We start from the raw sequence: 12,921 nt of genomic DNA on the forward strand, positions 1-12,921 counted from the left end.
AGGATTTTTGGTAGACAGTAGAATTCATGGTTCCATCTATCACAGCAAGCCTTCCAGGTCCTGAAGCAGCAAAACAACCCCAGACTATCACACTACCACCACCATATTTTACTGTTGGTATGATGTTCTTTTTCTGAAATGCTGTGTTCTTTTTACGCCAGATGTAACGGGACATTTGCCTTCCAAAAAGTTTAACTTTTGTCTCATCAGTCCACAAGGTATTTTCCCAAAAGTCTTGGCAATCATTGAGATGTTTCTTAGCAAAATTGAGACGAGCCCTAATGTTCTTTTGCTTAACAGTGGTTTGCGTCTTGGAAATCTGCCATGCAGGCCGTTTTGCCCAGTCTCTTTTTTATGGTGGAGTCGTGAACACTGACCTTAATTGAGGCAAGTGAGGCCTGCAGTTCTTTAGACGTTGTCCTGGGGTCTTTTGTGACCTCTCGGATGAGTCGTCTCTGCGCTCTTGGGGTAATTTTGGTCGGCCAGCCTCTCCTGGGAAGGTTCACCACTGTTCCATGTTTTTGCCATTTGTAGATAATGGCTCTCACTGTGGTTTGCTGGAGTCCCAAAGCTTTAGAAATGGCTTTATAACCTTTACCAGACTGATAGATCTCAATTACTTCTGTTCTCATTTGTTTCTGAATTTCTTTGGATCTTGGCATGATGTCTAGCTTTTGAGGTGCTTTTGGTCTACTTCTCTGTGTCAGGCAGCTCCTATTTAAGTGATTTCTTGATTGAAACAGGTGTGGCAGTAATCAGGCCTGGGGGTGGCTACGGAAATTGAACTCAGGTGTGATACACCACAGTTAGGTTATTTTTTAACAGGGGGGCAATTACTTTTTCACACAGGGCCATGTAGGTTTGGATTTTTTTTCTCCCTAAATAATAAAAACCATCATTTAAAAACTGCATTTTGTGTTTACTTGTGTTATATTTGACTAATGGTTAAATGTGTTTGATGATCAGAAACATTTTGTGTGACAAACATGCAAAAGAATAAGAAATCAGGAAGGGGGCAAATAGTTTTTCACACCACTGTATATATATATACCCGTGTATCGCAGCGGAGAAGTAGTGTGTTAAAAAGCTAGAAAAAGAAAAGGGAACATTTTAAAAATAACGTAACATGACTGTCAATATACAGTATTTGTTTTGTGAGTGTTGCTGTCATCAAGGATTTGATTATCATTATTTCTTTCAATCAGGTTGGTATTTGTAGGATGTGTTGTGTTCAAGTTACATTCCGTGTTTGTCAATCGTTGTAAAGATGACAGGTTTCATTCATCGATTCGTTTCTTACTGCATCAATAAACAGCTCGTCTTCTTCTTTACCTGAGCCGTGACACACTGCATGCACGGGATTTTTTTTTACACTGTCTTCCTTTAGCGGGACATTAACTTTTTCCACCATGTGCTTTGTTTCCGCAGTAGCTGGATTTATGAATATGCTTCAATGTATCAGACGCTTCATATTTTTTGCTGCCTTTTCAATTGTGTAATTCGGTTTTTGTTCAGCGCTCTTTGGAACTGTTGCTTTTATCTGTGCACTGCGCCAGTTCACGTGAGCGCCGGTGTACATGCATCGGTTTCCCAGCTGTGCTGGTGCCATCTCGTGCTATGTCCGTGGCTGTATTTAATGTTACCTTAGTCCTGGCACTTAAAACTTTCTCTCGCAGTTTCGCTGAGTTTGTACCAAACACCACCCTGACCATCTCATCTTCCTCTGCATAAGCACAGTCCTTAACCCGTGAATATTTAGTGGGAGTTTGCTATTGGATTGCCGCTGACGGACGGCCTTATATGGGCTGGCACTAAATTACAAACGCCAGCGGCATTTTTAATTTAAAACTATTTAATTTAAAGTTTAGGTTTACACCTTGCTTTGTTTCCGAAGTAGCAGAACTCATAAATATGGTTGTATATGTCACTCGCTCGCTTCTTATTGTTTCGCTGCCTTCTAAATTATATAATGTATGTTTTCTTCAGCGCTTTTTGGAGGTCTTCCTGGTTTTCTATGTACTGCGTGATTACGTGAAGGCGTGATGATGTCACACGAAACTCCGCCCCCACGGCGTTCAAGCTCATCTCCATTACAGTAAATGGAGAAAAACAGCTTCCAGTTATGACCATTACGCGTAGAATTTCGATATAAAACCTGCCCAACTTTTGTAAGGAAGCTGTAAGGAATGAACCTGCCAAATTTCAGTCTTCCACCCACACGGGAAGTTGGAGAATTAGTGATGAGTCAGTGAGTGAGTGAGTCAGTGAGTGAGTGAGTGAGGGCTTTGCCTTTTATTAGTATAGATATACACACATACATGTGTACATACAGTATATACATACACACATATACTATGGGGTGCCAAAGAGGCAAATACATTGATTTTCTGAATATATAAAGTCGAGTCAGAATATATAAAGTCAAAACTTGAATATATAAAGTCATTCCCGAATATATAAAGTCAAAACTGGAATATATAAAGTCAGCGTCGGAATTTATAAAGTCATTCCTGATTACATAAAGTCAACATCGGAGTATATAAACTTATTCCTGAATATTTAAAGTCAAAGTCAAAATATATTGATTGAAACAACTCTGAACTGAACTAAATTAAAAAAAACACTGTTCGGTTAATGTTTTGAAAATGATGCATGTGCCCTGCCCAGGATTGGTTCCTGCCTTGCGCCCAGTGTTGGCTGGGATTGGCTCCAGCAGACCTTCGTGACCCTGTGGTCGGATTCAACGGGTTGGGAAATGGATGGATATTCCAGCGCTTACTTTATATATTCCGATGCTGACTTTATATATTTAAGTTTTGACTTTATATATTCAAGTTTTGACTTTATATATTCCAGCGCTGACTTTATATATTCAGGTTTGACTTTATATATTCAGAAACAAGTTTTGACTTTATATATACCGACGCTGACATTATATATACAAGTTTTGACTTTATATAGTTAAATGTAGTCATCATTGCATACATTTTTCTTCACCATAGAAATTTAAAGACTAAATTCAACTTCCATTCCTACCAAAGATGTTTCTGGCGACTAAATAGAACCTACTTATATCCAAATTCGAGCTATTGAGCTGTCGCCTGCCTGCCTGAATAAGTCACCCTCACTTCGCTATTACTTTTTTACCGTTCATTTAATCAGGGCTAGTGGTGGAAAAATTATAAAATGGAAGGATATTACACTGAGTATGGCTTTACCAAAACAATTATTGATGGCAAATAAAGTATTGATTATTCATAAAGCTTCAATTGGTGATCTGTTTTTCTGTGTTAACCTCATATTTTTTCATACTTGTTCTCAAACTAAGGGGTGCGAGGGTAAAATGAATCAGGAAGCGCTGATCAATGTAATCGGTGTACCAGGAAATCATGCATTGACAGAAGTTCCCCTTTGCTTGGAATGCAAAGTGTGATTAAATGCATTATTTTTTAACGCGTTATGGAGCACATGCATCAAAGCTTCTCAGCTGTGCTTGTGCTAAGAAAAGTAAACATTTTAAAAATAACGTTAACACGATTGTCAATGTAACCTTTTGTAAGTAGTGCCTGGAGGATTCAGAGTGTGTATTAACTTGTGGATTTTTCTGTGAGTATTTGGTGGCAGCGTCATAAAGTCGCTTCCGTAAGACTGCGTTAGCTGCGGAGCTCAGCTCACAGCGAAATGAGGTGAATGGGAGGGGAGATGATGACGTGACTCCCCCCCCCGCCTTAACTGTCAATCCCCACAAACACAGTCTCGAATTTGTATAAGCACAGCCCTTCACCTGCAATTTTAACTTAGTTACAAAGTGATCAAAACTCGTTTATATCCTCGTCCTCTCATTAAACTTGTATCCCGCATTACCGTGGGCATGACAAAGCGCCAGCGCCAGCCTGTCTATGAACTTAATTTAAACTTTAGGTTTACACCGTGCTTTGTTTCCGAAGTAGCAGCACTCATGAATATGGTTGTATATGTCACTCGCTCACTTCTTATTGTTTCGCTGCCTTCTGAATTATATAATGCATGTTTTCTTCAGCGCTTTTTGGAGCTCTTACTTGTTTTCTACGTACTGCGTTGACAGTCAGTTCACATGATTACGTGGGAGGCGTGATGATGTCACACGAAACTCGGCCCCCCCACGGCTTTCGAGCTCAACTCCATTACAGTATATGGAGAAAAATAGCTTCCAGTTATGACCATTACGCGTAGAATTTCGAAATGAAACCTGCCCAACTTTTGTAAGGAAGCTGTAAGGAATGAGCCTGCCAAATTTCAGCCTTCCACCCACACGGGAAGTTGTAGAATTAGTGATAAGTCAGTGAGGGCTTTGCCTTTTATTTGTGTGTGTATATATATATATTATCTATATATATATATATATATATATATATATATATATATATATATATATATATATAGAGAGAGAGAGAGAGAGAGAGAGAGAGAGAGAGAGAGAGAGAGAGAGAGAGAGAGAGAGAGAGATGATCTTCATTTCATTAGAGAGACCAACAATTTTGTGATGTAGCCAATTTTGTTTTAATATGTAAATTTTGTTCTGCAAGATCCATAATATCAGGTTTGGGCAGCATTGTTGATTATTAAGATTCACATATATTGATTTGTGGAACTATCTATCTGATAATAGATTTGTGTCTTGCAAGATCTATAAATATCAGCTCACTCTGTACAGCAGCCCAACCATGATGTGATAGCACCTTAAAGGAAAATGTATTAGTGTAATTGTGATCCCAAGCTATAAGTTATGGAGGAATATTTCAGGAAAAATAAAATAAATGCACAAATAAATTAATATACTGTAAAATGTGACAAAATACAGATGTGGAAAAATGTGCTGCTACCATTAGAGCTATTTGAAAAAGGGCTGTATCCCTCTTGAAAAGTGAATACATGAAAAGCAGTTGCCCTATGTATACCTGCATGCCTCGGATATGTTATTGAGTAAATCAAAGCAAGCGTAAAAAGAGATGAAGAAGCATTGCTAATTTAACAGAGATTTTCTAAAATGGCCTGGACACATTTGTTGGTGCCTCTAGAAATGATCATAAATAACTGGATTAGAGTGATTTTTCAAACAAGCTGTTTTGTTTTCTTTAATTAATATCACACATGTCTCCAATTGTGCAGGCAGTCATTCAGTGTATTTAAATAGAGAAAAGCAGTCACTCTACTATTTGGTATCATCATGCATCCCACACTGAATATGGACCAGAGAAAGCAAATGAGAGTATTATATGAAGAGATCAAAAAGAAAATGACATACAAGCATATTAAAGGCAAATGCTATAAGACAATCTCCAAACTCTAAGCAGCTTGATGTTCCCTTGAGAACAGTTACAAATATAAAGTGGTTTAAGGTCCATGGGACTGTAGCCAACCTTCCTGTACATGGCTACAAGAGGAAAATTGACCCCAGATTGGACAGAAGAACATAAGAAGAATATCTTATTTGTGTTGCTCTTTTCTTTATGCATTTCATTGACTGTGCTATTCATCTAAGATGAGTTGAATTCAAATTAATCAATGTAGATCTCAGAATTTACATTTGCAGAGCGGTGTTTCTGTTTGGTTGCTATATCTCCGTTATATACTATTTGGTACAGGATCCGTAATGTTCATGATGTGCCATCTTTTAAGTTTCTGTTTTCAATGCAATTTCACATTTTACTTCAAGTTGCACCAAAATTCAAATACTTTTTATAAATATATACAAAACTGTAAATATATATTTTGTTTAATGTTTTTTTTTTTTAATGCGGTCTTTATAATATGCACTGCTAGTTTTGTTATAAGAAAAATGAGTACCATCTAGTGGTAATTAAGAAAAATAGCAGCAGTCAAATTTCTCCCAATTATCCTTTTTAACACTTTTGAATTTTTTCTTCTGGGTGGAGTCAAACATTGACCAAAACAATAACAAAATCATGAAAGAAGATATTCCATAGTATTCCTCTGTGTTCAAATTCTAAACATAAACGTGCTTTCCTGAGTTTCAATATATTTCCCCCCAATGAAACATATTAAAGATAATACTGTAGATTCAAACAATCAAACATGACATTTTTTATATGCCACTGCAGCACTTATGTTTGCAGCCAGTGCTTAAAATCTGATAAATACATAAAATTAACATGCTGCTTTAGGATTGAAGTTGTGTCTTTTTAACTGGAACAACTTTGGTTTTGTACTAACATGAGAATTAGCAAATGATAATTGGGAGAAATTTGACTGCTGCTATTTTTCTTAATTACCACTAGATGGTACTCATTTTTCTTATAACAAAACCAGCAGTGCATATTATGAAGACTACATTAAAAAATATATATATATATATATTAAACAAAATATATATTTACAGTTTAGTATATATTTAAAAAAAGTATTTGAATTTTGGTGCAACTTGAAGTAAAATGTGAAATTGTATTGAAAACAGAAACATCAGTGGAACAGTAAACTGACATCCTTTTAGCAGTCATAAAAATGTTTTTCCCCCCTTCTGATAACAATTAGCCAGTTCTCCTGTTAATCAAAATAAAGCTTGACGCATAAAATATAAATATTCATGTATCTTTTCATTTCTGCAAAAGTCTTATTCCATTTGAGGATTGCACAAAAGCTGAGGACAGACTTGGAGGTATATGTCAATTTATTTATATAGCACATTTAAAACAACATAGTAATGCTGCGGCCAAAGTGCTTTACAAATAATAGAATAAAAGAAAAAAACAAAAACAATAAACTTGGAATCTCCATTGAAAATGGAAATGAAGATGGCGCCAACTGGTGTGGCTGGCCATCTGCTCGTCTCTCTAGTCTATGTTTTAACTTTGTTTTTATGTTTTAGTTCATCCCAACGATCACTGTCCTATGATTGGGAGTTTTACTAAACATTTTCTGGCCTTCTTTCCTCTCAATTTTCATCTTATGATTGGATTTTTTGTGAACCTCCACCTTTGTTTTATTCATCTCCTGACTTCTTCACCTGGACGCCGGTGTTCACCTGTATCAGTGAGTTGAATGCCCCTCTGAGACGCAAACGCACCCGCTGCCGTCGTGGGAAAAGACCCGGAATTGCTGTTAAACAACGCCGACTCAAGTCCCAGAGCTTTGTTTCCCGATGCCTGTGAGTTGTCTATGACCCATCTTCTCCTGCTCAGGAATCCATCACTGATTCATGGGCGCTGGACACCGGATTTCATTTCTCCATTTCAAGACAGCATCACTCTTCCTCGGTGTGCAATCGGGCAGTAAACGCTGCTAATCTTCGCACACTCACCCGTGCTCATCCTGCAACGAGCTCTTCTACTTCTATCAAGGCTGCTCTCCTGAATGTGAAATCGGTGTCTAATAAAACTTTTATTCTGCAAGACTTTATTACATGAAATAATCTGGATTTCTTCTTTTTACTGAGACTTGGATTTTAAATGGTGACTCTTCATGTTTTACTGACTTGGTTCCTTCAGGTTACTCATTTTTAAACTGTCCTCATTTGACTCGTCGTTGGGGGCATTGCCACTGTTTTTAAAAGTATGTTCTTGTGTCGGAGCCTTACAAGGGGTCCGTTTAGCAGCTTTGAACTTCAACTTTTCGAAGTGTGCAGCTCCCCTTCTTGTTGTTTGCCGTGGTTTATAGACCTCCTGTAATTAATGATACTTTCATTTCTGAATTCTCTGATCTCCTGGCTGATATCACCCTCTCCCATGACAAAATATTTATTGTTGGTGATTTCAACATTCACGTTTGTTGTCAATCGAAACCTTTGGTCAAAGACTTTCTATCACTATTGGACTCATTTGATTTTATACAGCATATTAATACGCCTACTCACTCTCGGTCACACCCTTGATCTCGTTCTTACTTGTGATATTTCAGTGAATAGTATTGATTTATGTGATGTTTCTTTCACTAATCACTTTTCTGTAATGATGGATCTGCATATTACTGTTGATCTCCTGACTAATAGCCATCCACCACGCTGCTCGCGCTTTTTAAATATTTCCATTATATCTGATTTTAAAACCATTTTCTCTAGTCTTTATATGCATGACCAAAATAATGATATCGATGATTCTGTCGTAAAATTTAATTCCTCCTGTAAAACGGTTTTAGACGCAATTGCTCCGCCCAAGATACGCAGTAATAAGGTAAGACCTGCTCCCCGGTTAAATGAAACTACGCGATCGCTGCGCCCCGCCTGTCGAACTGCTGTATGGCGTTGGAAAAAAGATAGACTGACTATCTCTAAACATATTTTCAGGACTTCTCTTTTCAATTTCCAGGTTGAAGTAAAGACATCGAAACATGACTTCTTTGCCGATTTAGTATCTCGTCATTCAAACAATCCTAGGGTTTTATTTAATTCAATTAATATGGCCACTCTATGATGGGATTAAATAGCACTGTTCATTCATGTGAGCAGTTTCTATCATTCTTTGTCAGCAAAATTGATACTATCCGCCATGGCATTGTTCAAACTGGCTATGAACTTCCTACTGTTAATCATGACATTGTTCTAGATTCCTTTGATCAAGTCTCACTTTCAATGCTAAAAAGAACTATTGACACCCTTAAACCAGCTTCCAGCCCCCTCGATATTGTACCACCACGTCTCTTAGTGGAAGCCTTTGATGTGTTGGGCCCATCTTTACTAGCCATTATAAATGATTCTATTAGTTCGGGGGTTGTGCCCTCATTTTTAAACATGCTGCAGTCCGTCCCCATCTAAAAAAGGCAGGATTAGATCCTGGAGTTTTAACCAACTTTCGTCCAATTTCCCAGCTGCCATTTCTGGCTAAAATTCTAGAAAAAATTATTTATAATCAATTGGTCAATCACCTTAACTCCAATAATTTATTTGAGATCTACCAATCTGTTTTTAGGCTTTATCATAGTGTTGAAACAGCACTCCTTAAAGTGTTCAACGACATCTATCTTATTACTGACTCAGGTGTTGCGGCAGTCCTTATCCTCCTTGACCTGTCCGCTGCCTTTGACACCATTGACCATGAAATATTGCTGATGCAGCTCGAACATCTTGTTGGGATTAAAGGGGCTGCTCTTAACTGGTTCAGGTCATATTTAACTGGTAGACACTTTTCAGTGACTTTAAATTCCTCTTTTTCATCTACTGCTCCTCTCAAATATGGTGTTCCTCAGGGATCCATTTTGGGTCCTATTTTATTCTCTATATACCTTCACCCTATTGGAGCGATTTTTAGGAAATTTAACATTTCTTTTCACTGCTATGCTGATGATACTCAGGTTTATATTCCCATCTGCAACTCTGCAACAAATCAACTCCACAACTGTCTGTCTGAACTAAGATCCTGGATGGCTAATAATTTTCTTGATCTGAATCAAAATAAAACGGAGGTGCTTATAGTGGGTCCACCAGCTAAAGCCCAAACTGGTCTTGGACTTCTCGGCTCTTTCTCTGTCTTTTCCAAACCTCAAGTCCAATCTTGGTGTTACCTTTGATAGTAACCTCTCTTTTGAGAAACAAGTAAATTCTGTAGTCAAGAGTTGCTTTTTCCAACTTCGTCTATTAGGTAAGATCAAGCCTTTTTTATCTTCTAAAGATCTTGAGAAAGCTACTCATGCTTTTATTTTTTCTCACCTCGATTATTGCAATTCGCTGTATTCTGGGATTAACAAATCTCTGATACACAGGTTACAGCTGGTCCAAAATGCTGCCGCTCGCTTTCTGGTTGGGGCAAGGAAGTATGACTCTGTTTCTCCTATTTTAGCTTCTTTACACTGGCTGCCTGTCAGTTTTCGAATTGATTTTAAAATCTTGCTGCTAGTTTTTAAATCTTTACATGGGCTTGCTCCTGCCTATTTATCTGAACTGTGTGTTTTACACCAGCCATCCAGAGTGCTTAGATCTTCTGGTCAGTTGTCTCTTGTTGTCCCTCGTACCAAATGTAAAACCAAGGGGGACAGGGCCTTTGCAGCTGCTGCCCCTCGCCTGTGGAACTCTTTACCTCATCATATAATGGAGTCGTCTACAATTGAACTGTTCAAACAAGATTAAAAACTCACTTCTTTTCACTTGCATTCAGTGACCTTCAGTAATACTGATGGTTTCCTCTTTGTGATCATATAACATTATTTCTATTTATTTATTATTTACCTTATTTTATGTTCATATATTTTATTACTATTTATGTTTTATTGTTTTTTTCTTTTATTCTATTATTGTAAAGCACTTTGGCCGCAGCATTACTATGTTGTTTTAAATGTGCTATACTGTATAAATAAGTTGACATTGACATATACCTCCAAGTCTGACCTCAGCTTTTGTGCAATCCTCAAATGGAATAAGACTTTTGCAGAAATGAAAAGATACATGAATATTTATATTTTATGCATCAAGCTTTATTTTGATTAACAGGAGAACTGGCTAATTGTTATCAGAAGGGGAGAAAAACATTTTTATGACTGCTAAAAGGATGTCAGTTTACTGTTCCACTGATGTTTCTGTTTTCAATACAATTTCACATTTTACTTCAAGTTGCACCAAAATTCAAATACTTTTTTTTTTAATTATATACAAAACTGTAAATATATATTTTGTGTAATTTTTATTTTTTTTTTTTTTAATGCGGTCTTCATAATATGCACTGCTGGTTTTGTTATAAGAAAAATGAGTACCATCTAGTGGTAATTAAGAAAAATAGCAGCAGTCAAATTTCTCCCAATTATCCTTTTTCACACTTTTGAATTTTTTTCTTCTGGGTGGAGTCAAACATTGACCAAAACAATAATAAAATCATGAAAGAAGATATTCCATAGTATTCCTCTGGTTTTAAATTCTAAAGATAAACGTGCTTTCCTGAGTTTCAATATATTTCCCCCCAATGAAACATATTAAAGATAATACTGTAGATTCAAACAATCAAACATGACATTTTTTATATGCCACTGCAGCATTTATGTTTGCAGCCAGTGCTTAAAATCTGATAAATACATAAAGTTAACATGCTGCCTTAGGATTGAAGTTGTGTCTTTTTAACTGGAACAACTTTGGTTTTGTACTAACATGAGAATTAGCAAATGCTTGTCTTGGAGTTAATGTGCGTGAGTCTGTGCTGATAGAAAACAGCACTAGAAGGTGCCTTCTCAATGAAACATGACTATGCAAATGGCACCTGCTCTTAGTCAGCAATATACAACTTAATATAACTGCAAAATTATAATTTTTTTTTCTGACTAACAACATGAACTACAAGTTTAAATGCTATATGTCAGGAACTAGCAAACATGAAACAACTTTTGAAAATAATCTGATAAAAGGTCACTAGGAAAACAAAGATCAAATCTATATATATAATTCACTAAGGCAAGACAACCATGGAAAGCACGCCGGAAGAGGCGTGGACTCACTGAGCCGTCGACAAGACAGACACCTATGGCGCACGCAGAAGGAGCCACGCCCACCAACTCCTGGCACCTTCGAGCCACGTTGACTGTTCATAGAGGCGTGTTTCTCGCAGAGGTGAATCGCCATATGCAGCGTGTTAAAAGGTGTGTGAGGGGTATCCCATGGGATCCTCAAAACAATTCTTTACAACAGAGGTTAAAACACAATTAAGTAAGCAGTCTTTAAAAACCGAGTTTTCGGTTACGACGCACAACCGCGTGCACCATTGCAAACTGTTTTACAGTTTTGGTTCGTTCCGTGCATTGTTATAATGTTGCTTTTCTTGCTGATTTATTACATTACCGATTTTTCAAATGTTAATTTTCTCCCTGTGCTTAAAAATCATTAAAAAACCGGAGAGATTATGCGGCGGTTGGCTAGTATGGTTATATTAAAACTAAGTCATCTTGTTTATATTATATGACAACTAAGGGGCTTTGCCTCCTGCTTGCTTCACTTGCCAAACCCCCCGTCTTTGCTGAAGAGGGGGGCTGAATGCACCCCACGGGGACACGGACGCTCCCCCGAAACCCTTCTTAAATGCTGATACAGTGGGAAAAAATATATATTTTTTTTACCTCCTCTTTGCTCGATCAACTGCTGACTTGCTGCTGTGCCGCGTGATTTGCACCTTGCGCAGCACACTTTTGTCATATCACCTATGTCCATATATTCAATCTCTTTTCGCTTTTACCTTTTCAACAATATCACATTGAATTTTAATTCCGTGTTTGGAATTTCATCGTGCCAACACAACATATAACTTCCCGTGAGTGAATAGCGTTTCTTTCTCTCTACAAGAAATGTGTCTGACATTAGCATTCACACAAATGAGAAATGATTTTTCTCGTGGGATTACACTTTCACCAAACAAATATTTTAATTCTCATGGATACGCCTTTTAATTGGGAAGAAACACTACTTTTTTTCCCCATGATGGCAACATGCATTAGACGATCTAGGCTTAAAGTTTAAATTCCAAACAATATATTCAATCTCTTTTCGCTGTTCCGTTATTTCACTGAGTAATAATTTCTGTTTGTTTGCTAATGCGATCTTTACTATCCTTTTTTTGAGACTTTCGAATCTTTGTACTTCCATCATCTCTAACCTGCTCTACATGTGTACCGCACCAATGTTTTTGAATTTTTTACGACGTTCTACTTTTTCATCTACTCTTTGTTTTATTTCTGGACCAGGGTATGCTTAAATCTCTTGCCACAAAGACTCATCTCGCGGGGCGTGAAAGTGTCCCTGTGAGAAAATCACGTCTTGTTTCCTTCCAAGATTTTTTTTTTTTATAATAGAGAGATATACTAGCATTTGTCAAAACAGAAATAACTAATAGTAAATTAAAGGGAAAAAAGGTTACCTTAAACTGTCAGCATACTGGCATAAGAACTTAGCAAATATAAAAGAATTCCTCCATTGAAACTTTACTGTCTTTGCCCAGATATGATGGCTTGTTATGTAATGCT

At 37.2% G+C, this 12,921-nt stretch overlaps 1 protein-coding gene across 1 annotated transcript in view; it reads right to left on the reverse strand.

Annotated features, from left to right (window-relative positions):
- Positions 1-12,921, reverse strand: part of arl13b (ADP-ribosylation factor-like 13b) — an 84,282-nt gene that overhangs the window by 41,325 nt on the left and 30,036 nt on the right. The window lies entirely within an intron of this gene.

This window comes from Polypterus senegalus, chromosome 2 (assembly GCF_016835505.1).
Source record: "Polypterus senegalus isolate Bchr_013 chromosome 2, ASM1683550v1, whole genome shotgun sequence".
NCBI lineage: Eukaryota > Metazoa > Chordata > Cladistia > Polypteriformes > Polypteridae > Polypterus > Polypterus senegalus.